Source organism: Prinia subflava, chromosome 6 (assembly GCF_021018805.1).
Source record: "Prinia subflava isolate CZ2003 ecotype Zambia chromosome 6, Cam_Psub_1.2, whole genome shotgun sequence".
In the NCBI taxonomy this organism is placed as follows: Eukaryota; Metazoa; Chordata; class Aves; order Passeriformes; family Cisticolidae; genus Prinia; species Prinia subflava.
The window spans coordinates 1,941,760-1,969,494 of NC_086252.1; the positions used below are offsets into that span (position 1 = coordinate 1,941,760).

A 27,735-nucleotide genomic window follows, 5' to 3' on the forward strand; every position below is an offset into this window, starting at 1 on the left:
TTAAGAGTTTGCAGGAGTGCAAAGCAGTTGAGGCAAACTTTTTACTTCAGAAATTACAGCTGTTTGCCCAGTGTTCTAACACAGTCTCCTACAAACTCATAGAAGGGGGAAAAGGCAGTGGCAAATGTTAGGTGATCCAAGAGCTGCTGTACACGTGTCCAGGGAGTTGTAGGACACATCAGCTGCATCAGCCATCTGCCTGGTCTGGGATCGAGTGCAGGCCAGGGATTGTGTTTGTCTCTAGCCTCTCCTTATTCTCCGGGATGGAGGCAGGAGGTTCAGGATCCGTGCTTTTGTCTGGTTTAATGGCTAGGTGTCATGGAATATGCTGGCTGCTGTTACCAAGGAAACTTGTCATACAGACTTTAGAAACTGTCTGGGAAAGAATTAATGAGCAGTTAACTTGGTTTCAGATCTAGCTGAACAAAATTGTTTGTGTGAAAAATGAGGGTTCATCCACACCAAAAACCTTTGCTGAAAGCTTGATTAGGGTTCTTTTATGTGGCTATATGACTGATTATTTTGAAATCTGTCTAAAAAAATAAAATGTTTTATTTCATATTTTTCTAACACATTGAACCTAACAAATGTGCAAGTAAAAATATTTTGATTTCAGGATGACTGTAAAAGAATAAAGCTGGATATCACCCTATCTTGCCTTTTACTGTATTTTCCATACAAGAGGAGCAGTTATAGCTGAACAATTTTTGGCTGATATTAACCTAAAAATCTTAGCCTTAAAAATCTGGTTTCCTTCACTTTCTTAATTCCTCTTTTATTCTCTCAGTGCTAAGACTCTTGTAACATCTAGGTTAAGCCTCCATTGCTTTAGTTTATGCACATCACTTTCACATTATTCCCCAGTGGATATAGGAGGTAATTTATTACCAGCTTTGTCTGAGTAACCTGTTATGGGTGTGATTATATACATGTCTTTGTTTTTCTTTTAAAGACTGAACAAACCAATTTTCCAAATTCCCTTTCATTCAACTCAAACCCCTCCTTACAGACAAAAAATGCTGTAAGCAAAAACCTGCTAACAAAGAGAACATTCCTCTGCCTCACTGAATTCTTGGAGCAAGCATCTTTGGTAAGAGCTGAGGTAATGTTCCAGATACCTTACCCTGGAAAAGAAAAGCAAACATCCAGTCTAACAGAGTGCATTGCAAACAAAATGAAAATGTAAGTTCTTCAATAAAGGGATATAATGGAGAGCACTTTTCAAACATCATGAGGATAAGTAATCTATTATAGAGGCATATATAATTATTTCTGATTCTTGTATCTATATTCTCTGCGTTACTTTTATTCACTCATTTTTATCTTGTTATCTGCTTAATGTTGGAATTGAATTTTTATAATTTATTTTTGTACACTAGAAGGTATAGTGGGCACATCTCTTCACCATTACAACTCATTTATAAATAGTGTGTTTGTTCTTGAACAAGTGAGACTGAAGAAAATATTACTAGAAATTAAATCATATAACCAGGTGTATTTGCACTTGTGTTACATTCCTAATTTTTTTACAGAATAAAATATGGCCTACTTTTTCTAGTGTTAGTATTAAAATAGCCTTCAGAAGTTCCCATTAAAAATTGTTTTGCAAACTTCTTTGCAGGAAGGAGTTTATAGCAAATTAAGGAAACCCCAGGAGAAGTAATTTATTTTATTCCAGCAATATGTGAAACAGTGACAGGTTTGCAAGCCAGAACTTTGTTTTCCCAAGTAGTTTCTGGAGCATACATCGTGCTGAATGCACAGGTACAAGGCTCTTGCCATGCAGTTTATAGCTGGGGATGCCAAAAGCCACCAGTCTAATCAGGAACTAAGATCTGTAAGTAGATGATAGATGCAGGTCCATAGAAATTCTCCAAGTGTCTCTCCTTGTTCCCAAAACCTAAAGGAATGTGTTAATTACTGCTGAGAATTAACTATCCTTATTATCCTTAGCCATCATAGAACTTCAGATGTAGGAGCACTTTTTCTTCACTCAACCCATTTAATGAAGAAATTGTTCATCTCTCACCAGGAAAACCTCATCAGAAGGAGAAATCTTTTTATTTCTGCCAGTTTTGGTACTCACAAAACAGACTGTCCTAGTTTCAGAGAGGCAAATAACATTTCCCCTCCTTCTCATGCCCAGTATCACTGTCTTCACCCAAAAGGAGTCTGGTCTGCTCCTCAAGGATGCAAAAGTGCATGTGGGTTTCAATTTGGTCATCAAACAGAGGGAACAAAGCCTGGATCTGTGGGAGAGCAGGAATGTGGTTCTTTTCTTGAATTCTCCCTGCTCTTTTTTGTGCCTTAAGGCTTACTAGGAGAAAATTGAGCAAGGCTCTTGGAAATTTTTGAAGTTCTTTGAAATGTTTTGGTATCTGCTTGAGCTGTACTGGTACTCCAGGACAGTTTTAACAATCTAAACAAAATTACATTTTTTAGTTACCATATTAAAAGGAGAAGTATATCATTTTCTGAAAAATAGAAGCAAAAAAGTTTTGGAAAACATCTTTAAACTCAAGAAACCTTTCCTTCTGTTTGGCACAGCTTATGTGACTGGAGTTCGTTACTCATGTTCTTGAATGTCTGCAATACCCAGGGATTTTTGGTTCACTTGCTTCTTCTTGAACTGACACACATCACCTGCCTAAAGCAGCTATTTTAAAGCAGACAAACTCTGTAACATTTAAAAACAATAAGAATTTATTCTCAGGGTGAAGAACTAGGCAAAAAATGTCATTTCTTTACTCAGTCACAAGAGACCCTCACCCTTTCCAACTGATAAGACAGAGAGCATTTTTTTGTTCTCACAGATTTCATTTTAACTAAATTCCTTTTCGATATAATAGCAAGGAAAATGAAAAAGGAGTTTGAAGCGAAAGTGAGAAACATAATTTTCACATGTCAGTGTTGCTGTGCATTATTGGCTATTAAGTATCATTTTAATTTTGATTGGTCAGTAATGCTGTGAAACTACAATAAATGAAATTATCTGACTATATTCCAGTAGGGGTATCATTTTACTTTATACTTGTATGCACTGAGACAGAATGCCAGTTCATGCTATGTAAATATTTATCTCATTCATTTAATGGTCTAATCTATAAATTAGAGTGAATCTATCTTTTCACTGCTTTATTACAGTCAATTCCTGTGTACTGTTCTGTACAGTGGACATACTCCATTGGTCATTTTTCAAATGAATTCAGATGAAAATAATGAAAAAAATTATTAACAGTTGACTGTCTATGATGAAAATGTGCATCCTCATACCCTGCAGCTTGTACTTGACACATCCACCTGACCCATTCAGGAGAAAAAGCAGCAAGTCTTTCTCACCAAATTCAGGTCACTTCTGACAGGATCCTCCGCAGCCTGCCTCCAGTTTGGGTGCCACTCTTAAACGTGAGAGTCTTGTAGAGTTCTATGACAGCATCCATTGCTGCTTAAATGTTCTCAGTTAACTGAGATTTTATCCATTTTGTGAGCTGCTATTATTTCTTACTCTTGGGTATTTTTTTTCACATTGTTCCCCTGCCTATGAAGAAAGGATGAGGTGGTATCATTAGTGTTCGTGCACATGTACTTACAGTTTTGTAGAGAGCCCTCTTTTATCATTTCTTTTAGAAACCATAATAATGTAAGTATCTGTATATTAGAGTGAAATATTCCAGCTGAATATGGGAGTGAAATGGAAGGAGCAAGAATTATGAAATGCTCTCCCAAATAAAAGGGTCCATACCTCTCTAGAGCCCAGAGACTACACAAGATGATCTCTGAACAGAACCACAGTCTTTGCCTCTGAACTTGAGAGGGAAACTTTCCTCATTTCTGGAAGCTGAACAGTGATTTCTGCCATAGGGTTCTGAGACAAATACATCCATACTGTTAATATGATGTGGCTAGATTATATCTTTAGTCCAACTTTAACAGTGCATTCTACTTTACTGCTCAATAAATTTAAGCCAAACTAATCTGTCTAGAGCCTACAGTGCCATAATTATATAATTATTTAAAGGCTTCATTTGCATTCGTTGTTAACAACCCCCTGTTCTTGTATCATTTGATGCTAATGACATAACTAGTTAGGTATATAATAGTGCATGTCTTGTTAGAGACCATGCCTTAGCCTCATAGTATAATATTTGTCATTGTCTTCCTTATAAATTCTTAAATCATTACAAAAATATTACCCATGAGTGGTTTATCCATAGTTATTATGACTATATATTTATTTATGTGCTTCTTTTGCCAGTATCCAATATAGAAACACAAATTATAAGGAAAGAAAGAATGAAAGAAGGTAACCATTCAATGGCTCCAAAGTATAGAACTCTTCCCAAAAATCAACAAACCAAACAAAAAAGGTAGTAAAAGTATTTTCACATTTTCTCCTTTTTGTAAGTACCAAGAAAAGCAAATTCAAAAGTTGTATTCAGTTGCTTATATCTGCACCTGCAGTGTGCATTATGGAGAACCCTAATGACTTTTATAAGCATTTTTTAAGAGCTGAAAGCACTAAAAAGTCTTAAAAAATCAACAGAAATCTGACAATCAGGCACTCTGTCTCTTGACATGATTGAAAGGATTATTATTTCTTAACTTAAAAGACAGTTTCAGTATTCACTTTCCATATGTAAAGTAAACCATTTAAAATTTCATCATGACTATCAAGAATGACTACTAGCAGGAAGATAGAAAAACCTAGAAGGAAAAAATTCACACGCACAGACACACGAAAGAAAAAAACAACCAAAAAACCCAAAAAAACCCCAGAAAAATGTGGAACATAGTAGTGTCAGAGAGAGATGAGTCTCATTCCATTTAGTAAATATTTATCCTTGATCAGATTTTGAGAATAGGCAAAAAAGCAGGGCACTTTTCTGGTTACAGTAGCCTTAAACTTCCCACAGAGGCAGAAACAAAAGGATCAAGTGACCTCTAAAAAAGTCAGTCTTGGAAACCAAGTTATAATGCATGGCATCAGAAGTAATGGCAGCAACACCTCGTGTCTGTTTGGTTTCTTTTTTCCCCAGTAATTCCATGAAACACTGGCCAAGCCCTTGACTGCCCACTTGGTGTGCCTAGGGCTGTAGAAGAGACTGCACTTACGTGTTTTTGCCACCTTTGTGCTTATCTTGTACCAAGATATTGGTTGTCGTTGTCAAAGCCAGTAAAACTGTAAGGCTCTTAGTGCAAGTCACTTGCTCCAGGAGAGAGAGGAAGGGAAAAAAACAAAGCCAAATTAGGCTTTGGAGGTTTATTCTGTCAGTGGTCTGTGACACTGTATGAGTTTAATAAGAGCTTAACTGAATCCTTCTCAGGGAAAGGGAATTCTGTTGAAAGCCCAGGATTTTAAGAGGTTATCAAGGGACACAGATTTAGTTGATGAAATGTCATGTCATGAACCTTGTTCATTGTTAACAGCATGAAACAAAGAACATGCTGTAGGACCAACCAAAGAAGCCCTCTTGTTACTGATTTTATTTGGCTTGAATGGCTTTGTAGCTATCAATTGCAAAGAGCTGATCCCTTCTAAATTAAAACTGTCATTGGTGGTGTGTGCTGTTCATAGGATACTGTGCACAAAAAGGGACATTGGGAAAAGAATTATGCTCCCAGGAGTCAGGTTATCTTTACACTAATATTCTTAACAGTAATGATATCCATAGGACATCCAGAGTCATTTATTGTCCTAAAACCCAGAAATTATCAGAACTTCTCCAGCAAGAAAACTCCTTTGCCAGACAGGCATGCAGGTACAGGAGAGGCATAATAACAGGGTGATAAAAATCTCTAAGTAAGACAATGCAATGAGGAACTTAGAACAGTTTGTCTTAGTTCTGTCATCCAACAATACTTTGTAACCCAAAGGACATGGTTTAATCAGGGGGTCTGAAATGTAAATGAAGCAAATTCTGACAGCCTTTGATCAAAGGCAGAGAAGGATGGAAAGCTTCTCGGATAAGTCTCTAAGGGAGCAGTCAGAGTCATTCAGATAAACAGAACAAAAGTAAAGTATATTCACATCCCAAATTTTGCTAAATTCAGCTTTGACTAAAGAATCAAGAAGTAGCCTTAAGCCAGTGTAATTGATTGGTTAAGAAAGTAGGGTTAATACATGTTGGTGGCAGACTCTGTGCCCACTGCAAACCTGTCTGATAAAGGTATCAGGGCTGCAGAGATGACACCATCAAAGCCACTTCGAACTCTTTGATGGGTGCCAAGAGACACACAGCTGCTAAATGGGTATTCAGTCACTGATTGGTGATTCAGGAGAATCAGGTTAATACTTCCAGCTCTAATAACTCTGAATTAGAGATGGCTAACTTAGGTTTCATTAAAAAAGCAGTCTGCTGGAGTCAGACTTTAGAGCACTTTGGTTACTGTGGAGAGAAAGAAAAGGCCTGTTGGGGTGTTCATTCCATTGCAATTTTCTTTTCAGCAATGGACACCAATTTATTATTATCAAAATGCCAGACTAAATACATATCAGGATCTCACAGAGGGTATCCCACAAAATTTTCTGTTTCTTATGTTTGGAAAAAAGGAATTAAGCACGGGACCTTTTTTTATGTCACATTTCTCCATCTGACATCTCTGGTGGGGAAGCCAAGCTGAATTATGTATCAATTTTAATCAACAGTTGCCATGACAGGGGTTTGCCATCTCGCAGGCAGAGACTAATGGTTACATATATGAATTTGATGATTTTAAATTTCAGTATTTCTCAGTGAAACTACATTTTCATCAAGATTTGTGTGACTTTAGATATTTGATCTAAGTCTGGGACAGGACTTATTTATTTCTGTCATTTTTATGAGAATAGTTTCTCATATGGTAAATTGATCGCTACTTTAAAATTTAAACACCAGTGCATTTGTACCCATTGTTCAAGTGTGATATCATTCCTAGGAATGTTCATAAACTAAACATGTTCATATACTGTTTGATGGCACTCTTCCTCATCAGCCTTAAATGTGGAGAATCAAGGTCTACAATTCAAAGAACAAGTATTTTTTACTACTCTACTGCTGCATTCCCAGTGGGATTGTTCCACTCCATGAGGGTATTCAGGTGGCCATAAGAAATTGGCTAATGTGTTGCACTCATAAACCACCCCTGGATTGGGAACAAATCCCTCCCTTAGCAGAGTGCTCAAGGCATTCATGAGAACATCCTTAACACAGGGGGTTTTGTTTGTTTGTTTGTTTGTTTAAATAAACCGTAAGGTTATGTTTTTGAAAATGCAGTAAATCCCAAATTATTCTGATAGCACATTTCTCAAATATTCATTAATTAATCTTCCAGTGTGCACTTCATAATAAATGGGCATTTAGTAAGAAACATTCCCTTCTGTTTTTTGAAGAAATGCTCTAAAGAGAATGTGTAATAATACTGAGGTGCAGTGTTCAATAGATAACTGAACTAACAGCTACTCACATTATTTTCTTTGTGCTGTAAAAATGCTTTTACATCATTTCTCAGTATCAGAACAGAAGACATTTGAAAAGTGGGAGTATCTGTGAAGGAATCCAAGCAGTGTACTATTAACATTGGTAAAAGCTATTGATCTGCAGACAAATCAAAAGAACAGTTCCTAAGTTCTGAATTTTGTGTCCATTCCTGAGGGCGGTGGAAAGACCCTCCACTGATTTCAGTAATTATTTGAGTTTGTCTTTATGTCCCCTTAGGGGATGTAAACAACTCAAAGTTGTAAAAGATTACAGACATAAAACACATGTACTTGCACAATATAATTTTATTGACTTTGAAAATTTTTTAATCTGGACCAATATTTTCAGTTTGGAATACTTCCCACTGAAGACCAAGAAAGTCACAGGAACATCTCTACCTATCTAAATGTACATGTAGAGCCTGTCCTGCAAACAGTAAATTTATTCAACTGCACTAAAAGTATATAGTTTTGCAGGTTTATAAATTTGTGCAAGGTCAAGTACAATAGTTTAGTCATAAAATAAATATAAGCTCTGAACATATTTCTAAATCCTGCATTAAAGAAGAATAAAAATTAAGGGAATAAATTTTAAGAGAGCAAGAGTGATGTGATTTAAACTATTGGGCTCAGTCTTCAGATTACCTTTCTTTTAGTCTGGACAATGATTTTCCCATGTCATCTGGATCATAAACTACATGAATTTTCCTTTTAGAATGTTACTCGCCATTAACTTGAGAGTACCCCATCCCTGATTCTATATTTGTCTTGTGGAAAGCACATCAACATGTGAGAGCTCACACTTGGCTTGCACTTATGCATCCATACATTTCACGCATATTTCATGTGGCTGTCTAAAATCCCCAACTCCCCATCTCTGTGTTTTTTCCCTTGGTATATAAATTCAGTAATCCTTCTGTTAACAGTTTTGCCAACTAGTAATATACTGGAATTGTGTTTAGACATTCTATTGTGTGTCTGCCCCCTCTGTAGAGAATATCTTCATAATTCCTTCAGGCTTCAATTAAAATCAGTATTTTTAAAAGACTTTTTGTAGAACTAAAATTAGTAGAATTTTTAAAAAAATCGAAATAATTATATTATGAGTTTAAAAATAATTATCCATGTTCATTATAGAAAAAAATAAAAGGCATACTGAAGAATTTGCATGGCAATTTTGGATCCAGGTATTTTAAGGAGAAGGAGCTCCGTGTTGAGGTGGACTTTCCTGAACAGAAACAAGCAAAGCAAACTGAAGAAAATTGGGGTCTAAGTTATGGGGCCATTAGTAGGACACATCAAGAATGTGTCATTCCTTAGGAAAAGACTGACTGTCCAGGCCGTGTGCAGCTTTACTTTCCAAGGACAAGGGCTCAGAGACCTCTTTTACAGAGGGATAAAGATGCAGCCAGGCAGGACATCCCTTCCTGTGAAAGAGAAAATCTTTTGGAGAAAATTAGAGTCTGTCTTGAAAGAGATAAGCCTATATGATTGCTCAAGGGCAGCTGGGTAACCTGCCTTGCCTGGTTTCCAGAAACATGAAAAAACAATTTGGCATGAGCAGAGACTCCGCCTACAGCTTTTGTAGCCCTTTGCCTTTGAAGAACCTGGTATATATGTTAGGATCATTTATCACCACTTCCTACAGGCAATATATTGTTTGACTGCAGTTTTATCTTAATTTACAATACATTGGCTTTGAATTGTTTAGTACTAAACATCAGAGCTAAAAAAAATAAAGAAAAGAAATAAGCTAAGATTAAATGGCAGTATTTATTCCCTAATTTTATGTCACAGAGAGTTTAGAGCAATAAACAGTAGTGAGTTAAAAATAATAATAAAAAAAATCTCTACCATAAAACATATTTGCTGCATTTTACCATTTAAGAACATCTTTTTGGTTGGTTCATAAAACTAAAGTGGTCAAGAACAATACAATATCTAATTAGTGGGAATGGAGATGTAGCTGATTCTTTTTGGCTTATACTTTCATTGAACTTCATATTCAGTTACATGATGAGAATATCAAGCTCCATTCCAAAAAAACCTTGGTAGAGGGGAGGTCCTGCAGATACTTTCTACAGGGCCACAAAATAAAAGCAAGATTATTATTAGCAACCTTAAATTCCCTATTTAGGCTATCATATCTGCAGTCGAAAATTGTCAGAGTGGCACCTCAAAAAAGAGTTGATAATCTCCATTATGATATCAGAATCACAGAAGTTTTAGATCATGAAAAATTTGAGTGTGGAAATTATTTTTTCCTCTCATAGTCTCAGAATGTGCTTTAATTTTTAATTGAGTGCAAGTTCCAGCTGTCATCCCCAGCATTCCTCCATTCTCAGCTGTTGTCTCATAAATGGCTAGAGAATGCTCTTTCTCTATTTAGTACTAATTAATTTTGTTAATTAAATGTCACCCTGCTTTTTTCCTTATTAGAGTTTTTGTACCAAAATGGTTCCCAGGATATTGCTGCTAAAATCACTAAAGATTAAAAAGAAAGGATGGAAACTGAATGTGCAAGCACTAGAGAATTCATTAAATGCACTGTAAGACTTGCAAATGCCTCTCGACAAGCGGGATGGGAAGTGTAAGGCACTTCCCTCCAAGGGTGAGTTAATAGGCCAGCCATTTCTGTCAAACCTTCTGTATATTGGTGAGGAAGAGTATTGCAAACTAGTGAATTCAAGAACCAATGTCAACATGTAATCCTGGCCTAATATTTCTCATTACAGCAATTACATTGTCGGGGAATTTCTCTATATTAATTATGTAAAGCCAGTAGATAAACATCTTGTTATTGTTGGTTTCCTTTTTGAATCTAAAGTAACAAGTGCACGTGGGAAGAAAATGAGAAAGGCAGATTGTCTTCCTCCAATTTATTGGTGGCTAATCCATCCATTTAAAAACAAAAAACAACAACAACAACAAAAAAGGAAAAAAGTCTTGGATTGCTTTCTGGGGCATGCATGTGTGTGTATGGGAACAGGTAAGGGGTCACATAAAGATGAATGCTGCTTTTTCAACCCTTCAGACTGTGGCAGAGCATGATGCATCTGTTAATAAGTTCTTTTGTAGTGTTGAAGGGTTTTTTTGCTGGGTTTTGCTGGCATGCTACCCAAGTAGAGGCCAGTTGTATCGAGTAACATGTAAAACTGCCAGTGAGGAATGTAGGCCAGGATATTACTGGGTGAAACATGCAATCTTCATTGATTTCCTGACACTGCCATTAATAACAGAGCCAAGGTTTCCCATATGTTTTTAGTCAGCACATTCAGCTAGTTCTAATTGTCATTCATCCTTCTCTGAGGGCTTCTTGGGGCGCAGGGCGAAAGAGAAAGGGCTTATGCACCTGGTTGTGTTTCAGCGGGCTGGTTCTGCTCAGCCTTTCTCAGCTGCATGGGCACATCAGTGGAAAGTGCTGAGTGGGGAGGCCTGGGAGAAACCTCTGCTGGATTTCGTGTCAAGGTTCAGATGATACCAGAATTAGGCCCAATATTTCTGTCAGCTTTCAGGAAAATTGGGTGGGGGCATCAGTGAAGGATATTTTGCTCAGTCCTCTTTGGTTATACGTGTGCTTGAAATGCATGAGGATGGCCCAGATTGTCAAAGGGGGTATGGCAAGGAGTGATCATGTGTACAGATAAATTAAACCAAGTCTACTTATCTAAATGCCACGCTCAGCCTAATTATTCCCAGACAGCATCTGGAAATCTTTAGACAGGATTAAATATGCAATTGGAGTTTATGAAGTGTAGTTCTCTAAAACACTGTTACTCAATGTAAAGTGACATTTCTCTATGGACTCTTTCGCCCCCACACCCCCAACAGATCATGATCCTGTGAAGGGAAAAATATCTGTCTCACAAATACATGTAACAGAGATCTCTTGCACACTCCATTGCAACATGGGATTAGATTTATGTTTGTTTCTTGAACTTTCCAGCAATTCAATTTGTATGCACAGAGACACAGGGTCATGTGATCCTGTTGTATTAGTTTATTAGATAGTGTATTATTTAATATATTTTCTATTAGACCTCTCTTGCCTGTTTCTATATGAATAAAAAATTCACAGTTGCTATTTAGGGGATATAAACAATCTATTACCAACGGATCAACAGGAGAGTTTTCTAATTCCCATGAGAAACTGAGAGAAACAGACAGAAAAGTACACCTTGTGTAAAGTGCTAATATAAAATAAATATTTTAGTTTAAATCTATATGTTGATATTAGGTTAAAAGGCACAATTTTGGGACTATAATAGATTAGTGAATGGAATTCTTCTGTCTGCTGGTTCATATTCAGTTCTTTAACTATTAGTTTTTGGGATCTGCTGTTCTTGAAGCTATTTCTGTTGCCTACGTGCACATTTACATAGGACTGTCCAAAATGTTCTTCACAGTTTAAAGAAGCATAAGTGCAGGGCAGCCATTGCTAACCAGTTATATGCTGCCCATGCTGGCACAACATGGAATGCATTTGCTTTGCAGGTTCTTACAGACACGTCAGGGAGCTGAAACTGGTGTCTCCCAATGTCCAAACTCAGCAAGGTCCATCCCTGGCTTTCCTCAGATGTTCTATGAAATCCTCTCTTGGCAATAATCTCTTCTTTTGGTAAAGTCTTAAGAAATACAGGCAGCTTGTAACCAAAAATATATTGAGCTGGTCTATTTTCTAAACATTTCAAAGTAATGAATACGTTCCAAGAATTTCGGCCGGATTATCCAGAAACAACCCAACACAGAAAGGCAAACTTTTTTTTCCAAACTAGTTCTTTGCATCTCATACTTCAGTTGGTTCTAGAAATGTGATAACATTGTACGAGTGATCAGAATGATAAAAATAATTGAGAGGGGAAACTTCAAGAAGAGGGAGACAGTGCCTGACTCAGATAAAAGAAAAATAGAAAAGAAAGGGCAAAATTATAGAACAGATCTTTTAAAAGTAGTAAGGACTACATATATTGGCATCCCTAAAAGAAATGAGATAAAACATGCCCAACTAAACCATTATACATTTGGTAAATGTATAAGTATTACTGGATCTCAGTCATGCATAATATCAGGAAAAAGAAGAATTTATTTTTCATATCCTAAACTTATAACTGGCTGAGAGTTACAGCATTATTGGAAAATTGCTTAGAAATAAACTAAAGAAAGGGGACTATTGAGATAATCTTCCTGCACTGCCAAAACTGTACAGTCAATACTGTAATAATACTAATAGTAATAATACCCTTTATCCTTGATATTGACATGCAAGGAGTATCAAACAACACTGTGTCCAAAAAGCCCACATGCAACACTAATCTGTGAACCCAGGTGTTTGAGGTGAGCTGTTTTCTAGATGTGGGGGAAGATTAGGCTGCCTTGTGTGGCTGGACAAGAGGAGTATTATAACCTGCTCTTGGTAACAGGCTGTCATCAATTACCTCTCTCCTGCAGGGGTCACCGGGGTCTAGGGAAGTCAAAGCCAGCGCTGTAGCAAGCAAGATCTAAACCTCGATGCTGTCATTGATCCTCCCCAAATGCCCTTTCCCGGGAGTGCCTCGTGCCAAGGTAAATACAATTATTTGTGTGACTTCTCCCTGTTAGATCTCGCATGGGGCCTGTCAGGCACAGAAGCAGCATCTCTGGCGCTGTGTTTGCTATTAACTGAGCTTCAGCACGTTTAACTCAATTGCAGTCGTGTCCCAGCTTAAGTGCCAGGGAGCCCTCCATGACTCGCGGCATCATGCCAATCTGAAGAGGGCTGTAATGGGAGATTAACTTGTAGCAACAGCATACTGACTGAGACAGAGCACAAAAATAAGAGTGCAAGTAAGCAAGATCGAAGATTAAACTCTAAACACCAGTAGATACTTTTAGAGATTACCAGAGACTGGCTAAAGAGAAGAAATGTGAAACAGACTATAAAAAAAAATCTCTGGGGTTGTAGGAAAGGAAGTGAGAAGTTATTACACACATGGTGATCATGTCTGAAAATGCAATCCTTGTGTCTGAGGAGATATGAGGGAAGAAAGGACAGATGAACTCCTTGGGTTGCGACATTTTGCTACAGCCAACATTTGGGGGATTTGAGGGATCTCATAAATTGAACAGAGAACTGAAAAAATCATTTTAACAGCTTCTGTAAATAGCAACATTTTTAAATTAAAACTGAGACTTGGCTAGAAAATTCCTATGTCTGAATATGAACTATACTGTGAGGAAAAGGTTAGTGAATCTAAAAAGACAATAAAAGAAAAAGAAAAATAGGTTCAATGAGAAGAGAAAAACCTTTATATTTGCAAGAGATAGATAACCAGCATTAACCAGGAAATTTAGTTATTCACTCTCTGTCCATGTTTGCTTGCTTGGCACCATAAGACCTTTTATCTCTGCAAGTCCAAAGGTTTGTGGTGGTGCTGCTGCAGAGGAGTCAGATCACAGCACACTCAGGCCTGCATGCAGTACAGGAGGAAAAATATCTGCTGCCAGTTCCATTTGGGACTAAGGCTTTGAGTGTTTGGCTTCATACATGAACACCTCAGGCACAGAGATTTCCAGCCTTTGAAAACCAGTCCTCTCTTTAAAAACAGGCACAGAGAGATTTTTAGCCACTGAAAACTGGTCTTTAAAAACCTTAGTAATAACAGGAGTTTGAGCAATTCCTTGTGGGAGCTGTCGCATTGACTTCTGTTTCACCTGTGTATGTGGAGATTATTGCTCTTTTCTAGTGCAGTGACTTTTGTGTGGCTCACACAATCTATATAGTCATAAGAACTTAAGAATTTATATTAGATTACAACAGGATTTGCAACCAGAGCTTGATTTATTTTCTAAGATATTAAAAGATGGTGAAGCAAAAGAGAATTTAAGAGGAAATTATGTGCAGAGATTGTCCTATTCCTAAGAAATTAAAAGAATTGCTGAAAAAACCCTCAGAATTTAACAAGAAATTATAATATGGGATAATTCATTCCCTTCAGGCATTCCACAGCTCTGAGCTACAGGTACCTTGTCTGAGTAGCCCTGAGTGACCTTTAAAGTCATTATTGCTGGACAGCAGATCCTTTCACTGACTTGCAATGTTTATACTTGAAAGGCATACTAAAATAATATTTTGGAAATAGTTTACTAGTTTAGATTATCTGCTATTTAAATCTTCAAATTTCTTGTGATACTGGTGAGATTTTTGTACCTTCTGATTTCTCAGAGATAAGGTCCCCTCTTCTCTACAGCTGAAAAACAATCCTCTCACCACACCTGTCATTGCATGGCATAGTCTAGGAATGCAGTTACAAAACAAAAAAATTCATTGAATTAGTATATTTTTTCCTTGTTATTTTATGCTACTATGCTGAAATAGTAATGCATTATTTTTCATCCATACATATAATGTTTCCTTGATTTTATTTATTTTAGCATATGTCATCTGTTGCTTCTGCAACATAAATGAATATAAGATCATTGGTAAAATCTGTGTACATTAAGTGAGTCATATGCAGTAATTTTGGCATTGAAGCTTGTATTTAGAAATCTAGTCTCTTAGGCTTGAAAAAAAAAAAGAAAATATGTTTTTGTTGAGAAACAAGCACAGACAGTGTTATTCACAGCAAAAGCTATTGGTTTGAAATGTAAAAATTTTTTTAATAAAACTTATTTAATGATGTGTGTTTCTAAGACCCAAGGAGGGTGGTGCAGTGCAGTTCTGTAGGGAAAACAGGTAAATTGTGCAATGAGGATAAAAAATAAACTCATGAAAAATGAGACAGTTGAGCTGTGCCATATTTTGTACAACTTGCAATCCGTCATCCTTGGTTTTAACATATTCAGAACAGTTTGCTTAATGTTTTTGCAGGACGGAAGGAAAACTAAGATGTTGACACAGTTGCTGAAATATTCACGTAAAGATATAAAAGTGGGGACTAAAACAGTTACAGGCTGCAAGCTGTTTTTGTGTTCTTCTGTTCACTCACGGAATTAAAGCCTTCACTTAGTCTGTATTTCCTGTACTCATGTGGTCTATTTTCCTTTTCATCATAAATGAACATTTATCTATGCAAATATAAAGTCCATCATCTTGTTCTTCCTCCTCATGATTTCCATGCAAAACGTTACATCCTGTTACTTTATGTGAAATAATCTTATTGTGTAACAAAATGTCATTATTTATTAATCTATCAGACTGCAATTAATATCTGTTTTAGTGTCTGGCAACAGCAAACCAAGGAGAAGCTCAGATGGACTGTGAGTTAAATCTTTTGAAATCATGCATTTTGAAAGAATGAAACAATGGAACCCTGCACAGACTATGCTACATACCTGCCAAAGGGGCCCAAACTGTGCTTTCTTGTGGGAAATCTCAAATATCTGTATTAATGAAAGCAGAAGCCAAAGATTTAGACATTCAGACTACACATAGGAACTTTTTTTTTTTTTTTTTTTTTTTTTTTGCAAGAAGGAAGATTACAATAGCTATTGATGGGCTGAAACACATGTGCCATCCCAAAATACCTCATAAATACACACAAAGTCTTCATCATTATCAGAATAATGGTGACTACTGACATGGTCATTTCTATATTTTACAGACAATCTTTAGATTTAGTGCTTTAGAAACTCTTAGGAACTGAAAGGAAAGCAAAATGCAAGTTCTCCTTTCCTATTGAGCTACTTTTGCATCAACAAAGATAAAGTTCACAACCATATGGCTTTCCAGTGTTTTGTTTTCTCAGTTCTCTGCCAACTTCGTTTGTCAAAGAAATGTCAAATATACAAACCAAAAGCCACAAAATCTTTGACCTAAGGAAACTGTAAACCAATTTCAGAAAACAATTTAGACCATAAAATTTTGCAGAATTTTGTCCAAGTCCTTTTTTAGCAGCTGTGTATGAAAACATTTTAGCTTTTCCTTGAGCAGTGCTTCTTGTTAACTGTACTACAACACTGTCGTACAAGTTAGAATAAGGTATGAATTCAAAGTACAAGAGCAAAGATAATTAACAGTGAACAGTATCCTTTCTGGCTAATAAAGAAAATAATAGCTGACAGACTACACAAAAATCTGAGAAAAAAAATCCATAAATCAAGGATGTTAATTGTTATTTCCACCACTTGTTAAGATGAAAGATGACACTATGTAGGCATTTTCTCAGCGTGATCTCTCATAAACAGATGTCCAATGCCTTGGGTAAACCTGTACAAACTGAGAAGTATCTACTGACTGCATCATTAGTCTTCTTCTGATTTCAAGCCAGGGATGCTGGAGAACAAATTAGTCAACTGATCCTTGCCAAAGTCAAGTTTTATTAAGGAAAAGCATTTGTTGCTGGGTAGAAAGGAATGCTGTGTTTATGCTGAAATTTATATAACAAAGTCCCAGCGAAAAGATAATTTTTTAATTTCACATTTGAGTAATTAATTGCAAACTTTACATTCTTCTTCCGTTGTCCAATTTAAGATGTACATTCATCATTCCTCTAAAGGATGCACTCTTAATTCCTTAAAAAATATGAACATGCTTGAGGATACAACACTTGACATTCAAGTAAAATACCACATTTTCTCAGTGTCATTATTCACATGTACTCTATTCAGTACTGCTTCCCTGCCTTTTGTACACCTAATAGAAGAAGTGAAGTGAATCACCAGGTCACCCATATGTGAGTTGTCAGCTCTAATAAGCCTGTAGGTAACAGCAAGCAACAAAATCACTTCTGATTTTGCAAGGCAGTATTACCTGGAAAGAGAATGATGCAGATCCTGACGGTTTTTCTCTTAAAAATATATGTAGAATAAGTATGTTTTTCCGTATGTTTTATTTTCAATGAAGCTATTTTTTTGTAATATTTGAAAAGTGACATTTAAATATCAGAAAGAAAAAAAAAATTAGGGATATTTGGGTCTGAAAAGCGGGGAGTGATAGAATGAAATCAAAAAAATAATAATTTACACTTATACCAGGAAAGAATTTTGGCAGTGAGTGATTAGCTCATGGAAAAATACTGCAAAAGCCTTAATGAAAGATGGGCATTTGTATCTCTTATCTGTATATATCTGATAAAAAATATTATCTTGGAAATTACGTCCTAGAAATGGATTAGATAAACTTAGCATTTCTTACCATCTCTGCTATCTATACATTTGTGCTTTCTTTGTGTGAAAGCAAACAACAATGAATTGTCAGAAACTAATTATCAAGGAAGAGGCCTTAAGAGAGAAAATTATAATTATATTGATAACAGATTTAAAATAAGGCTGGTTATTGTTTTATTGTCAATGCTTGGCTCTTCATATTAGATGAGACAATGTATATAATTAGAGATTAAAAAATGCTTTTGTGCAGAAAACCCTGAAAATTTCTCTGGGAAAAAGTTTCCTTATTGCAAATGGGGCAAGGGTGCAAGTGACCAAATCAGCCCATTTGTTAGAACTTCAGCAGCTTTTCACCACTGCTTCAGAAATTAAATTAAATAAGAGCTGGGGGTACCTACAGAGATCTGACCTTAATGGCTCTAATAGGCACTTGCTATAAGAGTACAGCCTGAATAAAATCAGAGCAGGCCCAGGAATGAGGCTCTTTAATAATGGCTGTCCTCAGGATGCACAAAGATTAGGGGAAGTTTCCTGCTCCTATGGAGTGCAGTAGCAATTGGGCTTCAGGCTCTGCAGGGGGGTGCTGTGAGGCTCCAGGGAGAGGGAGCACTCACTGCACAGGCAGCTCAGAGCCTCTTCACTCATCCCCTGTGCCCCCTCCACAGAGCTGCTCCTCGGGGGCTGCTCCCGCATCTCCTCCTGCTCCAAAACTCTTCTCTTTCCCCCACACACTCCTGCTGAACACATTGCTTTGCACTGGTACCACTACAGGAAGCAAGCTCAGTGCACACAATAATATACTAAATATTGTATTGAACTATGAAGTCTATTGATCTTGCCTGTGTTAATATTTCAGAGGTATTCTGATTTCTCCAAAACAAGTTCCTTCCTAAAATTATCATCGTCACAAATATTAACAGTGCATGTTAATGTTTAGCTGCAGGTTTGATTAACAATTTCCCTGGCTTTGAGCAGACAACAGAATAGCTGTCAACATTTGTCTCCCAAAGTCTGATAATTAAAAACAACATTAAAAAATTAATTAGAAAAAAACCTAATGCTTATTAACAGAAAATAAAATACTGGTTGTTTCCATCTCTTTGGCCTATTTCACACTGCATAGTAACAAATTCATATTAATTGCAAAACAAGACCAAATATCTTCCTGGAACTTTTGGAAAATTCAGTATGATTTTGAAATTGCTATATTTATCTTCAAGGAGATACAAGTAAAATATGACAAAGCCATAGAAGCATGTGTCGAGTGTTTTACCAGTGGCATTTAAAAATGTATATTTTTGTACTCCTCATGACATCTGGTCATTAATTTGAATGCATCCATCAAATATTGAGGAGGATATGATAAATCTTAAGGAAAGATATACAGAGCTAACATGACATTAGGATGTCTTTGGTTAATATTGTCAAGATGAAGCACCATTAGAAACTTTTATCTGCCATCAGTCTTCTGTTTTGTTTTGGTTTGTGTTTTGTTTTGTTTGTGGTATAAAAACTTACTCCTTTTAAGTTATATTTTCTTCCAAAACCAAGTAATAAGTGTAGACAATTTGAACCTAAGCTTATCTGAATTTATGAATACAATTTGTCTACAGAGGCTGTAACTACATGCATTATGGCTCTATAGGTTCTAAAATGCAATAACCAGATATACCATAAGTATAACCTAGCATAAAGTATGTTAAAATTTGAAATCAGAGGAAATGTTTTAAAGGATTTGAGGAGCTGAATGTTTGCTAAATACAAAAACCTATGGATTGCCAAACAGAGATTAAGATATGAAAATGTTCACATACAAAGCATTTCTTAAGCATTTTAGTTATTACTGTTATTATTATCTGCAAGACTTGGATGCTTCCTGCTTCTATCTCAATTATGTTTTTCAAAGTGTTAGAAAATTATTATTTCAAATTAAGCTGCATATTGCTGAATGAAAAGGAGTTGAATCAACCGCATTTAGATAGAGGTATAAATTTGGTAATTCCAAATTTTATGTTATTCTAACTCCTTTTCTCAATCAGAACTATGCTTGAGGGTCTCTTCTGAAAATATTACCCTCCCAAGAGTAACGGGAATGTCTGATGCCAAAAGAACTGCATACAGTAGTGCAAGGAGAGCTTGAATGTTTAATTTCATATGCAAGTTCTGGCTGTACATGAAAGTACCTGGTTACCATGGCTCTGGGCAGCACAACAAACCTCTCAGCACAGCACTGTGCTGAAAGTGACTCTCACAGTAACTGTATTAAATATTTAACTTCAGAAAAGCTTAACAGAGGCCCCACAACCCTCATTTTCCAGGGGTTTCCGTGTGCTGTGTGTAAACACCCTGGCTTGCATGTGACCAGGCATTCAGCCACAGGACCCGAGAGAGAAATGTCCTGGCCTCTGCAGTGACTGACCCGTGCTTTGCTGGGGTGTCTCTGTCTGTGATGAGTGTGCTGAGTATGATAAATTCACCTGAGGGACTCCAGCCTCAGCCTTCAACTCCATCACCTTTCTGGGGAGGAGTTTAATTGCAATTCAAGGCATTCAATTGTTTGGATGGAAGGAAGATGGCTAAGACTCTTTTTTCTGTCTCTTTCTGCCTCAGCTGTTTATTCTGGATAAGATTTTTGGAGTGGTTGGGGTTTTTTGTTTGTTTGTTTGTTTGTTTGTTTTTGTTTTGGGGTTTTTTTTGGTAGGATTTTTTGTTTTTGTTTTTTGTTGGTTTGTTGTTGTTGTTGTTGTTTTCTAATACTAATAATAAAAATGTTAATATTATCGGGAAAAGGACATTGACTGTAGGTGAGTGATACAGATCTTTGCTTCAGCTGTAAAAACCTGAGGTCAAATCCTTATGTTTATGGGCATGTTCCTCTTAAGCAGTTTTATTATTCACCTTTTCTCAAGAACCATAGGTAAGACATAGCTAATTATACCAGGAGTGTCCACCATATGTTAAGAACAGATTAAATATCGCCAGTTTCAAAAAGCAATATAGAAGATCTAGGTTGTGTGTACTTTCATGCTACAGCAGGGGAAAGTTGAAGAAAAAGTACAGAAAAGTAATTTTAAAACCCCAGGAAAACAGAAGACATTAGGTAGAAGAACCTGAAAGTTATGGGTGTGCAAATCTTGTAAACTCGCCCACGTTCCTCTTTATTGCTTATAAAGCTGGGAGGAACATATGACAGCTGCTTAGAGGCAGGGTGGAAAATGATGAGTCGGGGAGAAAAGAAAAGGAAGTAGTAAAAGACATTCTCAAAGTACCTACTGAAATGCGGAGGAGTCTGTCATCTGGCACCCATCAGGATATAAACCCCAGAACAGACACAAATAAATCCCAGAGGGAAGTTATCAATACTTCAAAGACACCAAAGCTCACAGTTAGCTAGCAGTAGGCAGACCTCAAAAGTTTATCATTACAGAAATATGAAATATACCTCCCTGTGAATGAACAGTCACAAGATTTAACTCTTTTTGTGATGCTTCATAGAATGGTTAATTTATTCTTAGTTAGTATTTGATGAAAACCTTGTGCTAATAAACTTTAACCTATGTGATATCCATGAAACATTCATTATTTCCTATTTGCCATTCAAATCACTTGCTTTTATTTTTGCTTCCCAGTTGGACGAGTAAAATACTCAGCTAAAAAAATCCTATCACTACACCAAATGCTTATAAATTTTGTTTTTCTGTGAACACTTAACTCTTTGTGAGAACTATACAGGTATTGATATAGGGAACAGCAATTCTTCAGCCACTTATGCAAACAGACTCTTAATAGTCCAGATGTTCATGAATAGTAAATAAAAAGCAGCAAAAACATGAATGAATGGAGCAGCTGCTCAGAGTGCTGAAGAATGTTTGCAAACACCATTTTGAAGTATGCAATCAGCCCTGGTTCAGAGGGAATACTTGGATAACCAATAAAAAGTTTGAATAAGCAACTGAACATGTCTACAATATTGTCTAGTCTATCCAAACTTTGAAACTACTCAGCTGAAACACAACTTTCCTGTACTTTTATGATAATTTCTTGCTCCCAAATGGATCAAAACTAGAGCAAGAAAAATGCTAACATGTTTGTGTAGATATGCCTGTGTGAGGCTACAGAGCTCCTCAGCCACATGCACATATTAGCATAAGTGCCTTACTTTATGGTGCTTTAGGTGTGCAGGTCCTAAATTTCTAATTAATGAACCATCAGCTGTCAGAAACTGGGTGTGACTGGTGGGCAAAAGGTCAGGATATTCCACCTGCTCCTCTCTTCTGAAATTCTTAAAAATAAGGTGTTTATATATTTGATGAATGGAAAGGAATAAATTTTGCTCTATTAATTGCCCTGATGGAGGCGGGCCATAGAGCCTGCTCTTGTAGCTGCTCCTGGAGCACATCCTGCCTGGAGGAGGCCAGGACCAGCTCTGTGTGCTCATCTTGAAACTCCAGCGCAGATTCTTCTCCCGTGCCTGTCTGTCCCCAGCAGTGAGATTGCAAGGAAGATCTGGAAACATATGCTATACTTTCTGTCTTTCCAAATTTGCCATTCTTTCCATTTTAGTGTGAGTTCAAGCTGACAAACAACTGTTCCAGCCCAGTTCAGTGGAATTTTTTAACTCTCCCTCTCCAAATCCATCGCTGCTGAATGAAGCATGTGATAAGTTCCATTTTCAAAATCCTAAGAGCTGAGCCTGTGCAGAGAGTTGCATATTGAAAGAGTCATGTTAACACCTGGGATTGTCTGATGTGGAGTACACTTCTTGTTTGCTTGTGTGCCAGGTGCAACTTCATATGCCTGGGAAGCTTGCAGAAATAAGCACGAAAGCAAAGAGCAGCTAAAGGACAGTGAAAAGTGGCAAGGAGACCACTGAGAAAAACAAGACACAGGCACTTAGCTGGCCTCAGCGGTGACAGAAAAAATAAAACCCCTCTTAATGACTCAGAAGGGATTTTGCAGAACTTGTTGCAATCCAGGAAGTCAATCTATGATGCTGAATGAAAAACAGAGTATCAGGGATGTGTCATGTAAACCATATCAAGGCAAAGAATTTTTTCAACACGGGCTTTTATCTTAATTTACCTCACCCCCATTTTTTTCTGTTTCTGTGTTATAATTTGTGGTCTCATAAAATCTGAGCTCTCAGAATTTAAAGGCCTTGTTGTGTTCTTGCTGTGCTTACTGTAAAGAAAAGATACGGCAAGGTGCACCCAAAATCTCTGACTAGCCATCTGGTCAATGCTGTCTGGCCCACTTATCCATCAAAATTAACTCAGTGCTGGTTCTAAACTGAGCACCTGCAAACCACAGCAGATAATGAATTTCCTCTCTTCGCTTCCTTTATAACCCATCTGCAGGATTGTGCTCTGTTGCTGTAGGAACAACTGATATTAACAAACTGATGGTTCAGATATTTTGAAAGAAAGAAATTTCAGAAAGTAAATTTTGGAAGGAAGAGTAACAAAATTAGCAAAAAGAATACTGGTTTGATTAATATTATTTTTCATGAATAATTTCTGATATGCTCCTTTTTGCATCAATTATTTGTTTAAAATATTGGCAGCAAGATTAATGCAAGAAAACAGAAAAATTCTTCTTTGTGTATACACACACAAGCTGGTTTCAACAGTGAAGTATCAGAAATTGAATACGAGAGATGTTGAGAAGATAAGCCCAACTGTTTTGACTCCACACAGGCAGTATATAGCAGAATTTTTTATCTCCAAACAGGAACCAGTTTTATGGTTTTTGTTCAAATTCTGTTGCTGACTCAGATTTCCTATTTAATGTGCCTTGTCCAAAGAGCAATGAAGCCAGGGCAGAGGTCCCATTAAGCTTTAATAAGCCTCAGTTTAGGCCCATAGCAGAATGGACATACTTACAGGCATGGAGGCATAGCAAAATTACAGCTTCACTGGGCTACCACTGTCTAACAGGTCAAGTAACTACCAGGTTAAGTGTATGGATTTGTGTCAGTCATTTTCTAGTTCCATCATTTTAAATTCATATTGTCATGCTAAAATCTACTCCCATTGAACTTACCAGCAAAATTCATACTGATGTAGCCTGGAGTTCCTCCTCAAGGCTTTTATGTTTTATGGAAATCCCTTGAGCTCAGAATATCAAGGACATTATTCTATATTGGCATACAAATATCATCACACTAGCTGTCATTTTTTATTAGTTTTAAGATATATGGTCCTATTCCTGTTTTGTATAAGTATGCTGTAAAATTTCCAGTAATCTGTGGAAAAGAAGCTGACTTGCATGCCAAGTCAGCTTATTTTTTTCATTAGCCTTTCCTACCCTTCTAAATTTTCTCTGTCAAAATATAAATATACAAAATGTTCATTTTGGCTCTATCAGCAGCTCCCAGTGTAAGGTGTTCCAGCTGATGCCTCATTTGTTTGTGGTGATCTCACATCATCTGTGTCGTTCATCTTCTCTTTCAAATTTGGCTGACCACCTTTAGCTCTCACCTTTCATCAGGAGAGAGGAATAATAAAAAAAGAACTTCTTGCAAACTGTTTTGAAATCATTTCCCAACATTCTCATAATGAAATGAATGGGAAGGTGAGGGGTCATGCTCACAAAAGTAGCAGCATCCAGGAGACAGGTGGGAGTTCCTCTGGCGTCTTGATTTTGGGCTACTGATAGAATGATTTGAGACCTTCTGCATGGCAAGATACCTTGGCCTTCAGGGGCTTGCAGAGAGGGGCAGGATTTACCTCTGCAGTGCCAGGGCAGGATGGGACCAGATCGAATCCACAGCACTAAGAATCAGGGTACATAGGTTTAATGGCAGAATGCTCAGTTAGGTTAGTCTCAAAGTTTCCAGGTGGAGGTGAAACACTGAGCAGTGTTGTCTTTGGTGATTGTGCTTTAAATCTCTATGAAGATGGGAAGCTTTGCTAATGACTACAAAGGCTTATTTGGATATATTCACACAGATAATACAGCAGAAGTTGGTTACTGAGTAATGTAATACTCATAATAGGGTAACATCTGCAAAATCTGGGTGATGGTACAGAACTGATCATGAATATATGGGAGGTATGGTGTGCATAATCCAAGATCGTCATTTTTAGAGAATAAACCTTATGCATGTTTAAAAACAATCAACACAGAAGGATAAACAAAGAGTTGCACTTAAAACAGTTTACACTTCTTCAGCTATTCCCTTTGATTTCCTGTTTTGTACATCTAATGCTTGGATACTACAGCTTAATTAGAAAATGCTTAGTATTATATCAATGAATGGTCAGAAAACTTGTAATTTTTTATCCTTCTCCCTCATTTGAAATCCCACATGGTGTATTTTTAAATGGAAATGAATTATTATAGTATGACTAGCCATAAAGCATTTTTCCCAGAGAACCATGTCATGAAAGGGCATATGCACAGAGCTAAGTGTCTAAAATGAGATCTTTATAGCCAGCTGAGACACTGAGAACAATGGACTGAGAGTGGTCACTAATGACATTGTTAATGATAGATACCATTACCTTAGAACAGATGTCAAAGTGAAATAGCATTATGGCCTTCAAGATGGACTGCCTTGTCCTTCTCAGTAAATCTATTAAGGTGGCTTGCAAGAACAAAACAGGGGAGTGTTTATTTTCTCTCCTTTTCATGAAATGCAAAGTGTTCTGTGCATTTGTAACATTTACCTGCAAAAAGTTCAAGTGAAAAAAAACAAACTTCATGGGCAAAACATACATGTGGGGGATTAAATAGAAAATATCAGTCAGAAAATCATATGTATTTTAAAAATAAAAATTCTGATGAGACCAAGCTAGAATTAATCTATGCTAAGATCAAGGACAAAAATGGTGTCAGCATGAATTAGGAAGAACAGGAACTTTGGATTGCTGTAGCTGCACCTAAAGACTGCAGAGAAATCTGCATGGTGGTAGGTTTAGGGCTTAATTTTAAGAACTGTATTTCTAATCTAGGAGATTAGAATTCTTGTGTCTGCTTACCTACAAATCTCTGTGAGTGTGATTGCACAGGTGCAGGCAGAAATACAACCGTGAAAACCCTTATTAAGGTAGGGATAGGTGACAGTGCAGGAGCAAAAAGATTAAAACAGAACAAGTTACCTGTGATTCTCATTTTATTTCATTATTTCTTTTTAGACATCTGAATATGTAAGGTAAATTTGATTTTAAAGTTTTAAATTGCATAAATGAAGCCAATTAAGCATATAGAGGCCAAAAAAAAAAAAAAAAAAGGCATTTTGAAATGTGTCTGAGAAAACTGACAGAAGAAAAGCCTCTTTTTTTGACTTTTTGATTTTGTATTTTATTTACTTTCCATTCAGTAACAGACCCGTTTATCACCGTGGAGGCCCAACCAGGAACACAGACTGGGGACACAGATCTGGGTTCAACAACAGCAGCAGGGCAGAAGACCCTGCCCTTAGTTTATTTTTCCATTATATATCTGTGGCAAGGTGACCATGGATTGGAGAAGGGTATCGCCACCTCTCCTGTCACATTGGTCCAGGAGGCTGTCATTCAACCTCCCCTTGTCTTGGAGAAAGTATTCATAACATTGCCAGTATTTACAAAACATGGTCCTGTGTTTACAATTCACCAGCGTGAGAAACTGCACGTTTCTCCTTTAATATGAACGCTTAGCAAACCAGGAAAATTCATGGCAACATCTCACCCTTTTAAGTATATTAAAAAGAAAACAAAAAAAGAAAAATGAACAATTCTATGACAGGAAAAAAGAAAGAAAAAAAAACCTGTATAAAGTTCACCGACCTTCATTTAGGTGACGGTGTGAGGGCTACATGTTGGTCTGATTCTGCCTTTGCTACCCAGGGTTTCACCCTGAACCCCTTGCAATAACCTGCTCAAAATATCTCGAGCATAGTCTAACATAATTCAACCAACACCCTCATATTTTTAAATTTTTATAAGATACAAGGGAATATACGGTGCAAAAGGCAGGAGCATTCCAAGAAAAATTTAACCACTCAATTGAAAATTCTGAACCCCAAAAGTTCTGTCCCAAAACCACAACCCCCAAACAACATGCACTTTCCCCACAGAGGTCACAATGGCTACCATACATAAAACTGAGCCATAGCAAACAATTCCTCTGAGTCCATGATTAACAGTCCGCTGGCTCTCAGCATCACACTGCTTCAGTCTGTCCTTGTCCAGCAGCTCCACAGGATCCAAAGTCTCTATGGAGGCCATATAGGAAAAGAGAGGATGCCAGTCCGTGTCCATGTCAATCAGATCTCGAAGAGGCTTCTGTGATGGGTGGCACTAGGGTGGCACAGGATGCACAAGGTTTCAGGATCAAACAGGATCAGTCCAATGCACCTGAGGCAGCTCAGCAGACTTTCAGCGGCCACCTTCTTAGCATGGATCGCAGAACCTGAGGATAGAGAACTTAGAAAACACAAATTGAGCAATTGACTTTTTCTCAAAGAATGCATGCAACATAGGATGTGGACGTAGAAACCCACTGCAAGGTCCAAGGAAAACTGACCATAGCTATGTGGCAACATCAACACTTCCTACACTTGAGATGCTGGCTGTACACCAGCCAGAGAATTTTGCTCTTGTTCTAGAGCTTGGGAAACTGTTTCGTCCCCCTGACGTCTTCGTCTTTTTCTTCGCCTCCGAGTTTTCGGGCTTGGCGTGGGCTCAGCATGACCCACTGCTTTACAAGTTTCTGCAGTATGGTCTGGACCCACACCTTGTGCGCAGAAAAACAAGGGAGTCACTTTCTGTGCCTCCTTTTCCTGTTCTCCACTAGGCTGAATATCTGCCTGTGTCTCGTGTCCAGCATTCTGCCTCTTTTCTGCCGGCTGTGAAGCAGCCGTTGGGGTCATCACCATAGAATCACAGGTGTTTAGAACTGCACAGGTCTGGACCATCTCCAGGATATTAGAAGTCTCCGGAATGGTTTCCAGGAGCCTCTGGCAAGCAGAATTAGCATGGCTTCTTGCTAATTGCTCCAAAATTATCATTGTCAAAGTTACATCCTCGACTCTCGTCTTTAAAAAATGCATCAGACGCGATATAAATTCATTAAAAGCTTCCTCTGGCTTCTGTGCTATGTCTAAGAAGTCTTCCTTTGGGGAGAAGGATAACTTGGTTTTTATCAATGCAGATATCCCTATGTATCTGCACGAATCTAAAACAATGAAAGAAAGGCCAGCTTGCACAACA

General features: G+C 37.3%; 1 protein-coding gene across 4 annotated transcripts in view; it reads left to right on the top strand.

Annotated features, from left to right (window-relative positions):
• TMEFF2 (transmembrane protein with EGF like and two follistatin like domains 2) overlaps positions 1-27,735 on the top strand; it is a 553,100-nt gene that overhangs the window by 161,699 nt on the left and 363,666 nt on the right. For all 4 annotated transcript variants that reach the window (XM_063399875.1, XM_063399874.1, XM_063399877.1 and 1 more), the window contains one exon: positions 12,905-13,018. The gene's annotated coding sequence lies outside the window, so the exon portion shown is untranslated. The remainder of the gene's footprint in view (positions 1-12,904; positions 13,019-27,735) is intronic.